The following is a 22,199-nucleotide window of genomic DNA, read 5'->3' as shown; positions in this document are numbered from 1 at the left end:
GAGATCGGCAATCTTTTTTCCTATTGATAAAAGGGCTCCTTCTCGAGCATGTGCAGAAGGAGCAGCCAAAAGCCTCCCGAGATGCGTGACTGCTCTGTGCTCCCATTCATTCTTGACCACCTAGGCCGGGGGTGTCAAACTCAAATACATAATGGGGGCCAAACTTGAAACTGAAATAGCACCACTGCTACAACTCCCTGCATCTATAAAACAGTCCAATGCGGGGCCACGCAAAGGCGTAGAGGCCGCTGGCCTATAGACGCGAGTGATGCTGCTACTACAATTCCTGGCATTACTTGCGTCTATAAAACAGTCCAATGCGGGGCAGCGCATAGACAGGGAGGCCGCTGGTCTATAGACACGAGTAATGCCGGCAATTGTAGTAGCGGCGCTAGGCGCAATTGTAGGCGGGCCAGCTGCAATTCATATTTAGGATTCCTTTGGGGGCCAAAAAAAGGACGTTGCAGGCCAGATTTTGCCACCACTGTCCTAGGCAATCAAGAATTAAGGGGGCGGTGCTGCACCCTTCTATTTTTACAAATTATTACTTTAAAAAAGGGTTGTCTACCCTTTTATGTAAAGTACAAATTCTGAGTTTAGGTACGCTTTCACTTTTCTTTTCTAGTCATAAAAGGAAGTAAAGGATTTTTTTCCAAAGAAAGGAGACTAAGGAGTTTGACCAGATTAAATGTCCTATTTCAGTAATTTTCCTATTTTATACAAAGAGAAAAAAACATCTTTAAATACACCTTAGAGCTATAGTTCCAAAATGAAAATTGCTTAAGTGACAGGTCATGTCCCTTTTGTTTGAAATATTTTTTCACCTATCAAAGGATGGTGAGATATGCTGGGTATCCAGGCATCCCCAGAGGCTGCTGGAACTGAATGAATTATAGTGTATGTGCGGGAGGTTCATCATCCAGAATGGCCAAAAAACATGCAGTTAGGTTAAGGGCAATGTTTGAGGTAAAGCTGATTAGACTGTGTTAATGACATAACTATGACATTAGACTGGGAGTCCCATTGAGAGACATTTAGTGATATCACTATGGACTTTGTAAAGCGCTGCATAATATATTGGCACTATATAAATATTGGCTACTAAAAATCATCCCAAACTGGCCAGTTAGAAATGCCAGGGGACCAGGATCGGGAACCCTGAGAAGGACCAGGGGACCTGCGACAAAATTGGGACAGGTGATTGTATTTAAAAAACTGTGATATGGAGAGTAAGGTTATTTTATTGCAGAATGGACAATGCCTATCCTTTCTGCAGTAAAGGACCTGTCTGAAGGCAGTTTTTTAATGTTAGTCTTGCTTTAAGTTACCAGAAACCAGCTTTTTACATTAGTAGCCAAATAAAGCTGTTAGGAATATTTATTATTAATTACATGACATTAACAGATGCACTGAAATTCCAATTTAATTCCAATCTAAAGTGCCCTTGTCTCAGCTTGCAATGGTGATAAAGCACAGCTTATTTATTATCTTTAGCAGGCAACATTACCAAGGAACAAGGCAAAAAAATAATTCTAATTAAATACAATATTCCTTTATACATAGGGGGAACAGAAGGAGAAGGTGTCCGATGCAGTTGCTAACAAGCTAATATGTTCAATTTACTGTTGCTCTTTACTCAAGTCCCAATGTCTGTAGTCTTTGGGTGGGATCTGGATTCCATATTTCACGGAGGCCAAACATTTCATCCACCCTGCCTATGACTGGCCAAGTTGCCTCACCCAAATATAGGCAAATATAAGCAAATTTTGCAGTAAGATGTGAAGATTTGTAGCATACTAATCTTAAAGTATTCAATTTATTCCAACCCTTAAGCTTGTGTCAACCTGTCTTGAAATTCTACGACTGTGGGAGATGGTAAAGAAGGAGGTGGGAGACTTCACATCCAGATTTTCGACAGGTTAATAAGTAGGCAGAACGATAGAGAGACAGGACAATAGTTTGTGACTCCTGATAAAACACCCTTAGATCAAGCATTTTCCACCACTTCCATTACTATTACATCACCCTATTCTTCTGTATCTGTACATCCTGTAATCTGACCTTGTTTCATGTTCATGGCGTCTTTGCCTAAACTCAATGTTGTGGTTATACTGTATTTCTAAAGACCCATTGAAACTATTGTTAATGAGTAACCTTTGATTTTTTATTTCCATCTCTACAGTTCTTTTTATTAATCCTCTATAAATATATATTTTTTGCTCAGTTGCTATCAATGTCAATGTACTATCAATGAAACCAGTAGTAAAAGAAACACTAAAGTTGTCACTGCTGAGCTGCTTCCTGGGCATTCCTAACTTTAGTAACTCACTGACATGGAACATGTATGCAACATAACTCCTGATCCACATATTTCATATCACTGGATCAATTTATCATAACCAAGTCAGGATAAAAGCCTAGCAACTAGCATCTTCAGAAAGAGAGGTCAGCAACAGCCCCTATATTTTGGTATAACTGGTTTCCTTTTAAAGATTTGGGAAACCAAAACTGCAAATTTAGCTGTTGCTATAAGCCGACAAACTATCAGCCACCAATTTCTTATCTCTCAGGGGCAGCTGTAGTCAGATTTCTTTATCTGCGTATGAGTATTTGCTTATACTATATCACAGAGATATCTCCTGTTGCATGCCAATACAAAAATATAATGTGAGCAAACCTGGAAACTCATGAGCTATATTCCTACCATCAGAGATGGCACAAACATTGTAAAACCATGCAGTTGATTGCCGTGACGGTTATCATCATGGTATTCATCTGCATTTACTTTCAAACTACTGTGCAAAAAAGGTTGGCATCTGATTAGTGAACAATTATTTCTTTTCCTTCCCTTTATTTTTTTTTTTAAAGAATTTGCTATGTGAGGAGGAAGCTCGATTTTATCAGAAGACCTAAACATATGTCCTATTTGCTCATCTCTGCCGCCACAGGGCCCTTCTCCCACCTCTTTATGTTTTGATTTACCGGTTTAAATACACTTCACTCATCAAAAAAGGATCAAAAAGTTTTGTCACAGTTTGTGTCACAGTTGCTCACCCGGACATAATGGGTTTTTATCTAGCAGTGCACGGTTCCTTGAGACTTGAAAACCTCAGTCAGCTCATCAAGAGCTTTGACGATTAGCTAATTCTTCTGTGGATGAAAACAGGAAAACAAAGGCCTAAGCTGGTGGTATTGTTCATGAAACAGCTGCCTACAACTGCCCCCATTCCATGCATGCCACCCAGAACTTCTATTGTAAATGCACTGGTGATAGCATTATTACTTACTCAGGAGAATTACTATCTGAAGTAAAGCATAAGCCTTGGTGCTTCACCATTTTTAGCTTCAAGTACATGTCCTGGATGGCCATTGCTGTGTATAGTCATGTCATATTACAAATAAGGCCAGGGTCATTTATATACTGTAAGGCACTGGTTAGCAGGATTTCGGATGCCGTTGTCATTGTACAGAGGGCTATGGACACCCCATGGGACTACACTGAGTAGTCCCGTCACATATTCCTCCACATTCAGAAATAGTGAATATTCCCCCTTTGGCTCCTTCAGATGAATAAATTAATGGAAGAGTGAAAGAAAAGCAAATATGTGCTATTGGTAATTGGAAGGTGGAAGCAAACACAGGTTTGCTCTAAGTTCGTATTATGACAGCCATCCAATCTATGTTTGTCCAGATCTCACGATTATAGGAGCTACACGAAAAACTTTTGGTTTTATAAAACGTTATAAAACTTGAGCAGGTAAACAGCAGCATCTGCCAACCTCTCCTATATGAACATGAGCAGAATTACTTGGACAAGCCGAATGCCCTTCTACCCACTTCTCAGTCCATGTGCCTAAGGAAGGAGAATTTATACTTTTACTTTTGTCTTGCCTGTGCATAAAAAATACAGCTATATTCAATTATATAAAAACCCTTTAAAAAAAAAACAAGATAACATAGGAGTGAGAACCATGACCATGTTCATTTCTTGATTAGCACCCATCTATTCATTGAGGATTGGTGTGTATGTTGTATCGCTTTTATTAGCCAATAGGAATGCAAAACCAACTCGAAGAATGTTAATGCAAAATAGAAGGAGCATTGAACTGTGATCGATTATTATTACACAGTATTTATACAGCGCCATCATATTACGCAGCGCTGTACAACGTCCATAGTCATGTCACTAGCTGTCCACCAAAGAATCTTACAATCTAATGTCCCTACCTCAGTCATGTGTCTTTTAATACAGTCTAAGGTCAATTATGGGGGGTAGCCAATTAATCTAACTCCATGTTTTTGGAATGTAGGCGGAAACCGGAGTACCCCGAGGAAACCCCACAAACACGGAGAGAACCTGCCAACTCCATGCAGATAGTGTCCTGGACCGAGATTCAAACCTGGGACCTAGCTCTGCAAAGGCCAGAGCCCTGACCTCTAATCCACCGTGCTGCTCTCAGGTACATCGCAAACTTATGTAGAATGTACACATCATGCACCTAGAAGCAAGCTGCATTTGCTCGTTGACATTATCCTAAATCTCAACAACAAAAACCCCTTTTTTGTTTGATTACCATTATACCAGGGTCTTTGATTTTGAAAAGCAAGCCAGCTTTCTTCCTTCACCATCATTAAAAGGGTACTTAAATCATTATCTCTTCGTGGATGCAATTATGTCATGGAAAACCTTTAAGACTATCAATCCCACTTTATTGCTCCTTCTGCGTCCTTTGTTGAAGGTGTAGGGACTGCAAAAAAATGATCTGTCAGGATACATAATCAGAGCAATCAAGCTGCATCTGCCAACACCTTATAGGTCTGCAGGGTTAAGATATTTGGTGTGACTTAACATCCAGCCTTACATATATTTTCATCGTCTGTCTTTAACCATAGACCACAGCAAAATGTAAACAAAGGTGCACTGACGTAGATAGGCACGTAGATAGGCCATCTTTCTTAATAAAAAGAAATATGATGACTCACTATGTGCTATATATTATATAATGGTATTCTTAGAAAGAAAGAATAGATTATATGTCTGTGGGTGGGTGCCGGTCCTTAACCCTGCCAAGACATGCAAGTTTTTAGTAAGTTAGTAAGCCAACACTTTACATTGGCTTTGTTAGGCATTTAAAGTCATAATTGAACTTAAATTGTGTACCTAATCATACAAACGTGTTGTGTTATTAGTTTCCAGTTAACAGATTGTCTTACAATTGCAACCACAACCTTCTTCCTGAGGACTACAAGTTCAGCTCCTTCATGTAGACACACAGAACCTGATTTTTTTTAAAGCTGTCCAAGTTTGGAAAAGATCGACTGCCATGGGAGAACCTAGGTGATCTAGCAAACTTGGACTGGATTTGGTCGATGATTGAAAACATTTGCCAAATAACAGGAAACGATTTGAAGAAATCCATTCCAGGTTTGCTGGATCCCCCATCATAGTCTATCTTCTACATTCTTGGAGAGGTTTAATAAATCACTCACAGGAAGGATGCTGTGATACATGAGATGGACTGCTTGGAACCGGCATTGATATAAGTACTATAGGTGCTGTGATACATGAGGTGGACTGCTTGGTGATCCCACATTCCCTTGCTCTGTGGCCAGACAAATGAGCGCCTTGTGTTGCCAGGTGTGACCTGTGACATACAGGAAGGGGATAAGAAGTAAGAATAAATCTCCTGGTTTTCTTGCGAAATGCGTAGAGAGAAACACACCAATTGGGGTTTCTATTTGTCTGGAAATACACACCAGTTTTATGTTGATTTTAAATATACACAAAATAAATATGATTGTTTTATTGTTGAGGATCATTTCTCTTTGTGCATTTAAATAAAAGCGATTGATCCTTCTGTAGTAAACACTTAATGAATGTCAGATTTGTTTTATGCAAATATTTTACAAATCTGTAAAAATATCTTTATATTAGACATCAAATAGTTTAAAAACTAGTACATAAAAAATTAAATGACCAAGAGCTATCATCATGTCCCTTTAAGTTTCTCCTGGGCTCAGTTCTAGAGAATGTCAGTTCACTCGAGTGTTCTAATTTGCCTCCTAAAATGTTTGGTTAAGAACTCTGAGAGCCGTGGAGTCTTGTATTCTTTTTTCCAAGGAGAAGAAAATGTGCAGATCAGTCTGAGATGACCTCGGCTGTATTGAAAGTCAAACTAATTTGTTTAGTTAGCTGCAGAGACAATAACTGCGGGCAGTGCAGGGCCTCTAATTCGCTCCCTTTACTCCCTCTTCCATGTATAAGAAAACATCCCACAAGCCAAGTGTGCATTATCCTTATGATCAGCAAAGGGTAATTACTTTTTACAGTGCACTGCTGATGTTTCATTCCAATGTCAGGCAAACTCTAGATTTCTCCTTTAAACATAAGCCAAGCATGTAACTGTATCCAATATAATTTAAAAAAGTCACAGTCTACAGAAAAGATGCACAGAAACAGATTATTTGGAAAAGTTGAAACAGATCTTTTACCAACTTTTGCTCATTCCCTTTTTCCCTCCCATTCATTATACAGTTACCAAGAATGTTCATGTTTAGTGAACTGCGTATAATTTGATTTTTTAACCTCCACCCTCCCAATTTCTCACTTTGTACCTGGGCAAGAGTGATGTAACTTTAAGCTCCAGTAGCCTCCTGTGATGTCCATGTCACACATTTCAGGTAAGTATCAAGGTTTTGGAAATTACAGACAGTAAAAATTACAAATCTCTATAGATTAAAATACACAGGCAATACATCTTGTAATGCTATAGTGAACTTACCAACTGGCAGTCTCCTGGAATGTGTGATGGGGATATCCCAGTATGTGGTAGGGAGCTTAAGATACATAACCAAGATATAGGATGAAGCGGTATGGTGGAAGAACCAAAAGAAAGCCCAACTCCAGGGAAAATTCACAATTAGCTCATACCCACCCACCTCAAACCTATCCAACAAGATCAAACTAGGTCTGAAGATGTGATGAAATATATACAGGGAAGGTGCCAAGAAAATGAAAAGTAGTAGGGGAAGTGGAGATTATTGGGGAGCTTTAAAAAAATCAGGCCCTAAAAGTTCGTATCCTGTACATAAATGGTTTTGGTACATTTTGTAATTAAGTTCCATCCAATAAATCACTTCATAAATATGCAAGTTTTTATAGTTATCCATGGTCAAATACAATACAAGTAGTTACAGATTAAACTGCATATTTGTTAGATTTATGATGCAATACATATATAACCGGCTTCAGTGTTTATTATAGGTAGGCTGATATAAAGCAGATCTCTATTTATACTGTATGGTAATATAATAATACAACCAAATGCAAACAAACAATTTAAGAAATTGCTGTTTATTTGGGTGGGGAGTCCAGCTTTCTTTTAAATGGAAAGACCAAATTTGGCAGACCAATATCAAATAAATGCCTATATCCTTCAGGCTAGACATATAAATTAGAGACTGATAAAGACACCTTTTAGGAAGTCCAGTATCTTCTAAGGTTCTCACATAGTGACAAACTACTAATAGTTATGACCGTCATGCTAAATACACCAAAGACTATGCATTTCTTATTCTGAGTTAACCCCTATTCACAAGAGCATTGCCATATGTACCACATCCCTAAAATCAAGCAACTTAACAAGGAGATTTCAACCCTAAATAGGGAGTAGAGTACAAACCACTATAAAAACTATTATAAAAGACACATTTATTTCCAATCTTTAAAATCAATTACATATAAAAAAAATGTCAAAAAACATTCTATATAGTATGTCAAGTTTCCTGCTGTCAAAGCACAGCTATTTGATATTATTTTGTATAGACTCCAGTACCCAATTTACATCTCAACATCTTACATCCCTATCTCGACACGTTTTGAATAACCTGTCCGCTTCATCAGGAGTACTGCACTGAGAGTACAAAAAGTAATTTTCCCAAAAAAAAGGAAAAGAAAAAGTTTGTAAATTAAGTACTTGACTTCCTTTAAATACTTTAGGAAAATAATTATCTTTTCATACATATTCTCAAAGCCATCCAAATTACTCTTTGTACCCTCATGTTGCAGTACTCCTGATGAAGCAGACCGGTTCTGCGAAACACGTTGGGATAGGCCTTGAGGCCCCTTAAAGTCTTGTAATTTGGATACTAGTCTATCCAAAATAATATAAAAAATCTGTGCTTTGACAGCAGGAAACTTGACATGCTCTATTGAATCATGTTTATTGATGTTTTTATATATAATTTATTTTTTAAGTTTGGAAATAAACGGTGCTCAACCCAGCAATTTTTTTAAGCCGGGTGGGAAGAAATTGTAGGTGGGTGGCAGCCCCTGTATTGTGACCAAACTCTTTAGGGTGGTGCGCCCAGCTAAAAGGGCCTGGGGAGAACCTTGATAAATGTGTCTTTTATATTTTTTTTTTTTATAGTGGTTTGTAGTTTTTCAAAAGACCCACTATCTGTACACTCAACTCCCTAGTAGGGGTTGGAATTTACTTGTTAACGTAAAAGACTATGCAGTCAATGGCTATTATCTTAAATGGTCAATCGCAAAGTGCCAATACCGCCACATCAGTGAGTCACATGCTACCTAGAGATTCCAAGTACTTCTCTTTGCTCTCTATTGATAACAGTAAAGATGAAGCAGTGAAGGAAAGGTAATTAGGGCAAACTTTTACTTTTGCCTGGCAGTGGTATTATTACACAGTATTTATATAGCACCATCATATTATGCAGCACTGTACAGAGTCCATAGTCATGTCACTAGCTGTCCTTCAAAGGAGCTAACAATCTAAAGTCCCTGTCATAGTTTTATGTCTTTAATACAGTCCAATTTGGGGGGGGGGGGGGGGCAGAGCACCAATTAACCTAACTGCATAGTACCCATAGGAAACCCTTACAAACACGAAGAGAACATGCAAACTCCATGCAGATAGTGTCCTGGCTGAGATTTGAACCTGGGACCTAGCGCTACAAAGGCCAGAGCACTTACCTGTGAGCCACCATGCTGCTCCTGGTAAAGTACACATCTGATTTAATACTGAATAATTGAATGTGTACAGGGCCTACATGAGATCTAAAATGATTATAAAGATTGAAATAACAGAACACATACTATATCTATATAATATTGCATTCTATATTACACAAAAATGATGTGTTTAACCTATAACAGAGCTTCATAGGAAAAATCAAGAAGAGTTCAGCACAAGGCTGTTTACTATTAATTCTCCAGTAACAAAAAAAATAGAGTAAGGGCAGCTACAATTTTAGCCTGAAATGTGACAATCTGACAATGTATATATTTAAACAGACATTTCCCCCAGGCTCTACTCTTGAACTGCATCCCATTGATAAAAGCAGATGACAGCTTATATCATTATATATGATGAACCAAGCAAGACGTAGGTCATGGAAGAAGAGTCAATGCATCATCCCTCTATCTAATCACCATCCTGCGGGACTGAGTGTTAACACTTTTGTGCAGACGAGTCCAGTCATGACAACAATCTACATATCGACCTTGGAAAGGATATGTGCAAATCAATAGCAAGGGAGCCACTTCCATCCTTTTAACATTCGCTGTGTCTTGTGGTTTTATCTGGTTTTCAGATCTGAGCCCATCAAAAATCTTTACAAAAGAACAATCGACTAAACTCACTTAAGGAAACAAATCTTTTCTAATTACTTTTCAAGACTGGATCTGTGTGGTGTTAGAAAATTTGTAAACTTGGCCATAGACAATAAGGAGATGTATTTAGGCACCACAATCTCCTTGTACTCCAACATACTTGCATCGCCTTGAAGTGTATTAGTATAACCAGTGCGTCAAGACTGGTGGCGTAGGTATCTTGGAGATTTGCTGTAACTTTTAGACAAAACATTCCGACTTGCTAAAAGACCCTAAAGACTGGCCTAGGGTTCCTAAATTTATCGACCAACAACCAGGCTGTATACTGAGCACAGATATATTACAGGGTAAATATTAGGTTGATGACCCAATATTAGAACAGAAGCATGTATGAAAACTGAATGAATGTATGAAAACTAAACTGAATCTATAGAAAAAATGTTTTCAATGAAAATGACTTTTCTTATGATACCTCCCTTAAGTAAACCTGTTAACACAAGATTATTGCATGCACTACCATACCTGTAATGAAGAAAAGAAGAAACAATATACTTATTTGTCTAGCAGCCAAACATTTTGCAGTTCCCTTGACCATTGACACGACGGGTGGTTGAAGAGTTGTTACCCCCAACACATGTTGTGGTTACCGAGAAGGAGTCACAGCATATGGCAGGAAACAGGTATTCCCATAATCCATCTATTGTTTCCATTATTATTATAAAATACACACAACACAAATATGGCTATGTCCATGATTAGAGATCTGTGATTTATTGTACACAACCGGCTTCCGGAGTTCAAATTAGTCAGAGATCTTGAGATTCCCAATACACAAAGTTGACTTGGGATTAAAAATACTTTGTTTCTTAATACCAGGGTTATCAGAGATTTACAATCTGGATGCAACAATCCAAATGCTTTTTGGACATTGAGTCATTTCTTTCAGCATTGTAACCATCCAAAATTCATCCTTATTATAAGACCAATGGTTTTCCCAAACTAGATGAGACTAAATGATTTGTTGGTAAACAAAATGTCTATAAATGACGAAATATATGGGCCTTTTAAACACAACTTCTTTCACTAAGTAATCCTTGCACACCAAAATGTATCAGCTTGGAAAAGTCACCGAATTTAACTGGCGCTACATCATGAAGATCTAGTAGATGCTGCAAGGAAAATCCATTTTTTCCAAAATACCTGTGTCTTTAGGATCTATTATGTATAATGTGCTGTGTCCACACATCTCAATCTAGCCAATCTATTAACTTTAATTAAGGAAACATTTTTGAAAATGGTTATGGATTTTAGACATGTATTGCAGATACAATTTCTCTATCCAGTCTTTTTTGAGCGTGTGTATCTAGATTTTCTACCACCAGGATTTGCAGGACTTTTCTCCCTGACATGGCTTATATTTAGTAGAGGTGCTGTTCCATATTCTATGGAGAAAAGTGATTGAGTTTAAATGTTAGAAATACTTGTGATCTCCAAGACCCCAACTTGCTCATAGCAATCTTGACTCTTTTCATCAGCTACTATGAGGCTACGTACACACATCAGAAGATTCTCATCCGATTATCGCTTCAGGGCTGGTATCGGACGGGAAATGTGACGTGTGTACACCGCTCGTCCGATGTGGTTCATGAATCTGTCGTGGTGAATCCATGATGGAGGAACTAATGTAATAGAGGTGAAAGGGAGAAAACGCAGCAGGGTGCCGCTCTGTCATTCACTTCCTCCCCTCTGCATAGAGCAGATTGGCGATGTATGTACAGCACTCGTTCATGCATCTTTCAGTCTTGTCATTGGAACCGATTGTAAAAGATCCAATGTGTGTATGTTGCCCAAATCTCACATTTTAAAACTAAATGACTGTACGTTGAAACGCTACCCTATAAGCCTTTGGTTACTTGGTTCTATTTGTCTATTTTTGATGCCATTTTGCTTTTTTGGACAGTCATTTATTGCATACCTCTTGGGCCATAAAAAAAAAAAAAAAATTTAGTTTATATAACACATGTATTTTCAGTACCTGTAATCATTGCAGCATCGGTACACAGTGACCTTTATCTATTTCCAGGTTTAGGTCTTTTCCCATACTGATTGGTCAGAACTGAATGGCATAAGTCCTGCACCTTTTTGCAGCAGTTTATTAATTCCCTGCAGCATGGGGTATGCTAGCATACCTGAAATAGTACAGAAAAGATTGTAAATGGGCAGAATAAGTATGTTTTATTGCAGAAGAGACATCCATGTCAGCCTGCCTGCTTGTAATTTTTAATGTATAGCTCTGCTTTAAGGTAGAACTAAAGCCCACCAGTGTAACCATTTCCCAATACAGTTACATGACTCAAGGCAAAATGTTCATAGTTGCAAGTGTAGAGTGTGAGCTGCAAAAAAAATAAAAACACACAGAAAACAGTTATTGTCTAACTTGACTGTTTTTGGACTTAATACATTTTGGCCCTTGATAATAAACAACTTATGAATTTTGTTTTTTAAGACTGCATTATAACTAAAGTTAATTAAGCTTTCAGAATGTTACATAAAATAACAGAGCTTAAAAATGACCTCATTATCCTTCTACTGTAATTTTGAGCTCCAGTTTGTTTACATATAGGAGATATCTGGAGAATGTAATCTAGTCCATGCTGAGCCAAGGCTGCTGCAGTAAATCCATCACAGATCTTTTAAACGTTCCATTGACCTAATTCTTAACCCGAAAAGCCATTCCCAGCTATTTGTGTTTCTTAATGTGTCACATTACATATTTCTAAGCTACAACAGGAAATAAAGGGATTTTTTTTATGAAACATTCTCATAAAGCACATCAGTGCTATTGTGATTTAATTAAACCTACTTTACCAACAAATATACATACTATATAAAATGCCAACTAAAACTGGAATTGCTTTTGGTACATATAGGCCCTGGTGACAGCAGAGTGTTGATGGTACGTGGCTGGGTTTGGACATATGTAACCAGAGTTTTTCCCAATTTGAGGGTGGATAACCACCCAGTTTCTGACCCAGTCAGAGGTTAATTGTGAGGTTCATGGTGCTTAACCTCATAGAGCTGTTGCTTGCAGTGTTCGACTAGGTACATATGTGCAATGGTTCTCGGCCGATATCGTGTACAGTGCTTGACGTTTATTGTACAAACGACCGCCCTGGCGGATCCACGGACGATGGACAACAAACGATTATAATGGAAGTGAAGAGGGAGAAAGCGCAGCGAGGTGCCGCTTCGTCGTTCTCCCCTCACCATAGAACAGAACGGTGCTGTATGTACGTTCATGCATCTTTTCAGCATTTTTTGTTGTTGGAAAGGATTGTGAAAGATCTTTTCCAATGACAATTATTACACGTGTACATAGATCCTAAAAACGTGGGTCAAGATCCTAAATTCAATTCTCTGCAAACAACTACCCATGTGAAAATATTTAAGGCAGACCAAAACTCAACTTTTTTACTTTACATAAAATGGTGGGCAACAATTATATTTATAAGTACAAATTATTATATTTTCTTTTTTCATCAAGTCCAAAACCCTTTTTTTTTTGTATCTCTGCAGCAATCAAGTCTGAATAGGAGTGCAGAGCCTCCGTGGATACCTACGTCATGCATCCCTGGAGGCTCTGGCTGCTCCTTGTGCGTATGCCCAATCTTGGGCATGCGCAAAACGGGCATTTCTCCTCCTAGGGAGGAAAATCCTAGGCATGCGCAATGGCTACGTCACCAGTGCGCAGTGCGAGATCGGATGACGTACCAAGAATACCGGAAAAGAAGACTGAAGATTTCCAGGAGAGCACAAGACCGCATCAAGGAAAGCCTCAGCGACATCAAGGGATCTATGGAATTAAAGGTAAGACTGTGTTTTTTTTTTTTACTTTAGTTCCGCTTGAATATCTTTTTCTTTATTCTGTTTAGAGTTTTTCTTCTATAGGTGTTCTAGTTAGACCCAAAAGTCAACAATATATTTGGTGCAATGACTGAATAAGTAGGTACTGAAGTTAAAAGGTCAACTCAAGTCAAAAAGGCTAAAGCCACCTGGCTTTTCTTTTGGTTCCCTCATATGGAACAGAAATGGAGGCCATCCTCCCCAGTATCCTCATAGACCACCACATTCAATCCTCAATCTATCCAAAACTTAGTTTAGGCTAAACTGATTTTAAAGTCCAATTGTTTTTTACATTGTTCCCATACAGAAGATCAAAACCTTCACTAAAAACCAACTAGCTTCTCAGATTCATGTCCTAAGGGCAGAGAAAGAGCTGACTGGATGATGACGACAATAGAGTTTTGCCTTTTATATCACCTGCCTCTTAACAACCCCCCTTGCAGTTGCCCAGAAGTGTTGCCGTCATGTACATTTCCAATTTTCTCAGTAGGCATTGGAGATTTTGCAGCATTATCTGCTAGTACAATATTGTATTGCAGCACAATCGCAAATCACTAGAAATTTCTATTTCGCTGGCCAAACTCTAGTCTACTGTGTTATGTAAGCAGCAGGAAGCAGAGCCTCTCACCATAGATTACAAGAGAGGTATGGGAGGTAGGAAGCCCAGACAAAGGGGGAATTTCCATTTTTCTTGGAAATCAGTTTTAGCTACCACTGCACAGACATAAATCTCAATGACTAAGATTTTAATCCAAAGTAAACAAACATACAACACAGAAAAACTAACCAATCTGGTCTGGCTCTTTGGAGTCTTGGAATATACGCTTATCAAAACATTCTATACATATACAATATATTTACTGTCAACACAACTTTTGTTACACTCTGGGGAATTTCAGATTTGCATAGACAATAAAAAGGCTTCTTTGTCCTTAAGCAGTAAAACTATTTTGTAGCAGTAAGGTGGGCACAGGTAAACACGCAATTTAGACAAACTACACAAATAACTTTACATAACTTATTAACCAGAATCACCTAAAATATGTTTTTTTTCTGAACATAAGGACCAAAAACACAAAATTTCTAATTTTGTGGTTTATTACAAAGTTTTCATATGCCCTTCAGCAGAAACTGGATTGTGAGTGAGTGGCACCCTCAAGAGTCAACGAACCCACCACAGCATTTGCAGCACAATGATTAGACCAAGCTGATTTAGAGTTTATCCAACATCAAGCTAATGACCCAAAGCCTACTTCCATGCCATGTTAGAACTACCTTAAAGAAGAAAAGATCAAGATGGCTTTAACCAGAAGAATAGGCACCACAGTCTCCAGACTCTAACCCAATCTAGTAGGTTTGGGGAAAAAAACCTTACAGAAGAGTAAAAGCACAGCAAGGCTACACAAGAACTTTTAAAACTTTTTATTTCTATTGTAGAAAGAACAAAACAAGAATGTTCAGCTATTATATTTGCAAAAGTAGCTATGATGAGTCACAAATCTAGAATAAATTTTGCTCAAATCAACAATTTCAGTTTTAATATATTTCTGCAATTGTTCAGTCATTCATGTTTGGGTTTCAAAGTACATAATACTTTGTATGTTCATAGTACATACAAATATTAATAAAAACTGAGAAAGTTCTAAATCAGAGGTATGCAAACTCCGGACTATAGGGCAGATACGGCCTAGCCAGTATTCCAGTCCGGCCTAACACCCCCCTAGGTATTTAATGTTCGACCCGCGATATCATCGAGTTCCCGCACAGTAAGCCTGATTACTATGCCTAAAGAGCAGAAGCAATGCTCAGCTACCAGTCTCCAGAAGGTTGACCTGGAACGTTGTGTCTTCAACCCCGAATGGACAGAAGAATTATTCTTTGTCCAACGCAGCAACAAAGTCCTGTGTTTAGTGTGCAACAACACCAACAGCACTTTCAAGCGGTTGAATCTCAAGGGGTATTTCAATGCCAAGCATGCGCACACATACAGAGAATACACGGCGGATGAGCTGAGGCTCCTCGCTTGCAGTCACGGTTGGAAAAAAACTTTCCTTGGACACCTTGTTTCTTCTGGCCTAGTGTGTGTTCTTGACCTTCTGAAATGGCCTAGTAGTCCAAAAAGTTTGCTGACTCCTGGTCCAAATCTTCTGATCAGTACTGTATATCCAGAACACACATCTTAAAATACATACAATCATTCAGATCAGCACCACCCCACAAAGAGCCTACATCTAACATTTCTATCAAGATAATGATATCATTTCATGGGTCAATTTGTTTTAATACCAATTCATGCTTCTGGGTTTTGGGAGAACATTGGAGCACCATGCAGATCCTCACATGAACTCCATGCAGATTTTTTCATCTTGTCATCCATGACACCTGTGCTGGAATGTAAAGAGTGGTAACCACAAAGCTGCCGTGCCATATTCCACTAGCTGTGTATGAAAACATCAGGAACTATAATACTGAGAGTTCACTTTGGAGAACTGCTATCAAATGTTCAAATCTCTGAACATGAAAAAAAAATAACAGTAAAACATGGTAGTACTTAAATGATAAAAACATATTTTACATCCTTCTTAGTACAATTTAACATTGCACATTTTTAGGACATTGTCCAAGCCAAACTTTTTTCAAATACAGAATTCCACCCCTTCAGAAAATAGACTGCAGCATGAAAACTTTAACTCTGGGCACCATGCTTTCCACCATATCCTGATCTTGTAATACTTTTAGATTTCCTTTCTTGCAACAACTTTAATTGTTTTGGTTTCCAAGGTAGTAAAGCTTCTTCTGTACTTCTGCCCCCCTTGCTTTCATCAGCAGTGTGTGCAATATACACATCAGTTTAGTGTTGCGTCTCCATTCAATCTCCAATTGTCTCTGCTTGGCCATGAATGAAATGCAGTTTGGGGTCTTTAAGCCATCATGCCAGTCTCAGTCCTCTGCTTGGAGCCCCTAACATTTCTTCTTGTTTCTGTTAAGTTCTGATATGCTGCTGTCCTCTACCTCCTTTAACTCGGATTTTGCAATCTACAAATACATGAAAACACTACGGGCCTGTTCACTAAGCGTGGAATCAGCGTTTTGTACAGACCACAAGCACACCAGACATGAACTATTTTTTCTAACACAATGCACCACAACACACAAATGGTTCAATATGAGGGTATTGTGTACATGCACAGGTAGTCCAGACCCTCTAGGATGACACTACTGATAACTTCACTGATGACATATCTGCTGGCACAAAAAGGTTTGCAGTGACTCGCAGCAGTCTCACGGGTATTGAGGACATACCAAAAGACAGGCCTTTACACAAGGAGGGCTACAACCCAGCAGCAGGACTGGCAGGGTTCTCTCCAGCCACTTTTAGCTGGGCGCACCACCCGGCACTTTTCTGTAACCACCTGGCTGTTTTTGGGTGGTTACTGAAGAGTTGGGGTAAATTTCTGGGTTTAACACTAACTGTTAATTGTGTATTTGTGAGAGGAGGAAAAAGAGAAGCACTGCTGGAGCCCTATAAGATTACCTCCAGTGGGCTACTGAGACCAAACTATCAGAAAGAGATGAGGGTGGCATGTGGACCGGACATCCTGTAGCTCACAGCCCAGCACTGTACAGCTTCATTGCCATTCATCAGAGAACATAAGAATTGTCAGGGTCACCATTAGCATAATTTTCTTAAAAGATGAAAACAAGTACAAACTTCGCACATGTGACCCATGTAAAAAAATCTGGTGAATGTCATGGTGTCTGCAACATCATAAACGGTTTGGCAATGGGTCAGTGATCATCTAGTGGACATATCCTCAGAAGGCCACCAAGACCTCCAGGAGCTATATAACCGTACTACGTACTGGGATGAAAACCTCAGGAGTTCTTCCTGTTGCAGGACAATTTGTGGTCTTAAGTGGCCAGTAGATCCTGGATGACAAACACATTGATGGTATTCACTAACCCCCACATTTCCTTAATCCAATAGAGAGCACCTGAGACATTGGGCCTGATTTATTAAAGCTTACCAAGCCTGGAGAGGGTACACTTTCATAAGTGAGGCTAGGTGATCCAGCAGACCTGGAATAAATTTCTTCAAACTAATTTGTGATGTTTTTATCCTGGACCAAATCTATTCCATGTTTGCTGGATCACCCAGCTACACCGATGTTGTGTATCCTCTCCAGTCTTGGAAAGCTTTAATAAATCAAGCCAAATATGTATTGCTAGATCCAAGTAGTGCCACAGACTGTCCATGAGCTCACTAATACCCCAATCCAGGTCCGGTAAAATCACCCAGGGCACCATCCATGGTCTCATCAGTAGCTGTCTATAGGTTTCTGGGATTGCATGCAAGCATATGGGGGCCATACACACTACTGAATTGTTGTGAAGCAATTCATGCATGTTCCATCCTTCTGTGATTTCAGTTTTTTCTTTTCAGATTTTCAGTGTGATTTTGGCCTCTTGACTTGACTGTTTTTATGCCATTTACACATTGTATATCAACAAGGATTTTCAACTTAAATATTTTGATCATCAAGATCTCATTAACAAAAAAAAAAAAGAGCCCACATACAGAAGAGCAACCTTTCCTAAGAGACCAAAATATTGATCTCTCTACTAGCCCGGGAATTTCCTTGCAGCATGTGTGCTTCTAAGCTAGATCTGCATCAGCTGTCTACATTACAGGCAATTCCCATTGTGTATAACACTGATGACTGTTACTGGAGGAGGGGATATTTATTTTGCAGTCCTTTAGCTGACAACAGGTTTTGTCAGTAATACATTCATCACAAAAAGAGAATATGTAGTATTTATTATTGAACAGGATTTATATAGCGCCAATATTACGTAGCGCTGTACATTAAACAGGGGTTTCAACTGACAGACAGATACAGACAATGACACAGGAGGAGGAGAGGACCCTGCCCCTAAGAGCTTACAATCTCAAACACATAGAAAGAATAAATGCATTTGCAGACCCAACAGGTGTAGCAGGTACCCAGTACACTTAACTCCAACCTTACTTTCTGTGTTGCTTTCTGTGTTACTGAAACTACTTTTACTGCACACTGTAAGCTTCCCACAGTGTGAATCAGAAGCTGAAAGGCAGATAGAGCTCACCAAACACAAAGCACAACAAACTTATAAGAGAGGTATTAAAAATGGAAGATGTACCAAGGTCAGAAACTGTACACAGTCGACTATAGCCTGCATTTTATGTAATGCAATTCAGCAGAAACCCAGCAAGCTCCTCTCAGGGTCCCTAATTCCTGAAGCACTCTCCTCTTCCTGTATCACTAATCATGTCCAAGACAAATTCTTACTGGACTGGTGGATGTGAGAAACTCTAGGAATTGCTTAAGAGCCCCTACTGGCTTCCATACCGGAAGGATTCTTTATTGTTTTCTGATGGCATATGGTCTTGAGATGAATAGAAGCTATATATTGTACTTTAATAAACTGTGAATATATTTATTACATTTTTGAAAACATGATTAATACAACGCAAAATGTGGATGGTCTGTAACCAATTTAACATAAAACCAATAACGTTTACAAAGATAATATATAATGATCTTTTCTGAGTCATGTCACTATGTGGATAATAAATAAATGTAATATGGTCATAATATAAAATAAGCCCAGTGTTTGACAGAGATGAATCATTTCACTTCTGTAGATGGGTTAGTAGGGCTAAGTTCAGGCGGGTGGTGAGGTTGCACTTCCTCATACCCATGGTTGAAATGCTGTCACCAAAGGCTGAACTTAGGGAATGAATGGGGGTGGTAGAAAATTATTTAGTGCCGCCCAGTGACAAATGTTAAAACTTTTCTTCATTATAAACCAAGTAGCTGGGCAGGCAAGGTGCCAAACACGGGACACCTAGGTATTTCAGTTCCCACCTTCAATCTAACCTTAGACAAAGGGTTCTAAAGAAAGCAGTATCTGCTCAGGTGCCTCCCTAGCTACCCTGCAGTGATTTGGGAATCCTGTCATACAAGTCAATTGTAACAAACATTTTAACATTAGGATTTAATAATATATATAAAAATAAAAGCTAACCTAAAAATAAACAAAACTATTTTCTTTTCCTAAAGGAAAAAACAAAATGCATAACATCAGGCTGTGTGCATGCGGCATTTCTTTTTATTAGGCTGGCTTTTATTAAGTTCAGGAGTTAAAATTTACAAGTCACTTCCCAGCAGGATAATCTATATTGGCAGTCACCTCATCCATGGGTGTTTATATGACTGGAATAATGAGAATATTGACAAACCATCTCACAGAATTAGGATGTGAAATGGTTCTCGTCTGATAACTGACTCAGCGCTGATATCGGACTAGAATCTTGCGTGTGTACAGTGCTCTTGATCCATTGCCGAACGACTATCCTGGTAGATCTACGGACGATGGATGATGAATGATCGTAATGGAAGGGGGGAGAGCACAGCAGGGTGCCGCTTCGTCATTCTCCCCTCTCCATACTTTTTCCCCTCTCCATACAGCAGAACGGCGCTGTATGTACAACACTCATTCATGCATTTTACAGACCTTTGGCGTTGGAAAGGATCGTGAAAGATCCTTTCAAACGACAATTATTGCACGTGTGTACGCAGCCTAAAAGTCAAAGACATTAATAAAGTGAAGGCTTCAGCAGTTAATAATACTACAGCACAATGGTAAGTATATGACAGCACAGGACAGGAGGCGGAAAAAGTTATATGGAATCATTAAGCGCCATATATACCTAAAAAAGTACAGATGGGTTAAAAAGTACATTTTCCCTCCCCATAAACAGCACATTTGAGAATCACAATGCTATGTCAGCTATTCTAAGCACAAACCACAACAGGCGATTCCAGGCACACACAACAGCAGTGACTACAGAACATGAATATAAGCATAATAATGAATATTTCAGGGCCAGCTTGTCAAACCTCAGCACAGTCCTTCCAGACAATTAACCCCTCTGAATGGCCTATTTTACGCTGAACTCCGCAATAATGGCTGTACAAGCAGCATTAGTACAGCTGAATGAAACATGCGCAAGGGTGCGCCTAAAACGATGAGCAACATCTGAAGACCCCCGAATCATTACCATTATCTCGCCTATCTCCACGCGCCATCACGTAAGACCACCAGTTGTCAAGGCAACACCGCAGACAGCGTCAAAATGAATCTATACAGGGAAGTGAATCAGATTCACATTTCCCAACAATCAACAGGAATGTTCTGATAACCCCAAACATAAATCTTGAAGATTTGTAGTCCAGACTGCTAGTACACCCCCAAAACTTCTGGGTGTAATACCCGTTCGGTGCGCATACTACCTTTATAATGGTTTAATAATTAAAATAATTTTTATAGCGCCAACATATTACACAGCGCTGTACATTAAAACTATTACCTTTCATTGTTATTATTGATTTATTAACATTGTAATGAAGTACTTTCATTGCTTGACAAATATATATTGCTAATTAGTGTAAATTGTTTGAATAACCTAGTTCTCTGCATTACACCAAAAATGGCTTTTGGAGCGTACATTGCACCCAAGGAAAACCTTCACATTCTGCACGTGGTGTCTAGCTGCAGAAAGAATGGATGTAACATGTCATGTGTCACGCCAGGCCATTTCATGCAAACACGTCAAGAGTCTGTGCAGGTTTAGAGATCATGATAATTAATTCATTTAACAAATTAGATTTTTTTTTTTGCTATAGTAATAGAAACAGAGCTGAATTGTGTGTTAAAATTCAATATACACTTTCTAATTTACAGCAAAGCCAATCTGCAAATTAATACAATTCTAAAGTTTTAATTTTGCAAAAATGCCAATATAATTAAAATATGATTTATGAATATTGAATCTGAACAGGATTAAAGGCATGCAGAATGCTTTAGTAAGGTGGAGAGCAATGTACAGCAATTGGCAATAACCTTCCAAAGGGCCGGCGCTGCTATGGGTCACTACTCCTTGCCTAACCTCTGTGGTCCCGAGAATGGGCAAAGCGTAGTGACCCATAGCAGTGCCGGCCCTTTGGAAGGTTAATGCCAATTGTTGTACGGAATGAAGCCAAACAAACGCACAGAATCATTTAAAAAGCAGCTGTGTGTGTGATGGCCAGCCAGGATACAATGTGATTCTAAAGACATCCTCAAGGACATATGTAACCAAAGATCAGAGACAATTCAGGATACAAGAGCAACATTACCATCAGAAAAAGCAGCAGAGCCAGCTTACCAGTAACGCAGCACCATTTGCCCGATGGTGAAACGTTCCATCCAGATCTTGTATTGGGTGACCAATCCTAAATTGTCACTTTGGACCAGTGCAGGATGATGAGGTCATTTGAAGGTTGTTGGTCTTCTCCTGGTCCTTGGGCCCCTCCGGTAACTCTCCATCCCCTGGCCCTTAATTCATTCCTAGCTGTGCGGATGCACTGAGCCCTGACAATGCCAGCTTGCTGGGGAAAGTAGTTTGCAGCCTGCAGAATGCCTTGGAATTGTTGCCATGGCAATAAATGTGCAGAGGGGAGGGAATGGAGGAGGGGGTAGGAGATGACAAAAGCACCCAGTGAGCACAGAGGATCTGCAGGAGGACTGCTTGGGATTCTGCAGCCAAGACAACTTTACTAAATGTCCTGATTTCCTTTCC

At 39.1% G+C, this 22,199-nt stretch overlaps 1 protein-coding gene and 1 long non-coding RNA gene across 7 annotated transcripts in view; one reads left to right on the top strand and one right to left on the bottom strand.

Moving 5' to 3' along the window:
• The window catches only part of FGD3 (FYVE, RhoGEF and PH domain containing 3), a gene marked incomplete in the record, with an annotated part of 143,346 nt that overhangs the window by 82,732 nt on the left and 38,415 nt on the right, over positions 1-22,199 (bottom strand).
• LOC140337291 (uncharacterized) overlaps positions 1-22,199 on the top strand; it is a 66,665-nt gene that overhangs the window by 18,664 nt on the left and 25,802 nt on the right. For all 6 annotated transcript variants that reach the window (XR_011922018.1, XR_011922016.1, XR_011922014.1 and 3 more), the window contains one exon: positions 4,311-4,460. This is a non-coding gene — a long non-coding RNA (uncharacterized lncRNA). The remainder of the gene's footprint in view (positions 1-4,310; positions 4,461-22,199) is intronic.

Source organism: Pyxicephalus adspersus, chromosome 8 (assembly GCF_032062135.1).
Source record: "Pyxicephalus adspersus chromosome 8, UCB_Pads_2.0, whole genome shotgun sequence".
Taxonomy (NCBI): Eukaryota; Metazoa; Chordata; class Amphibia; order Anura; family Pyxicephalidae; genus Pyxicephalus; species Pyxicephalus adspersus.
Note: the sequence above shows the minus strand (reverse complement) of the source record. Positions and strands in the feature narration are given on the sequence as shown.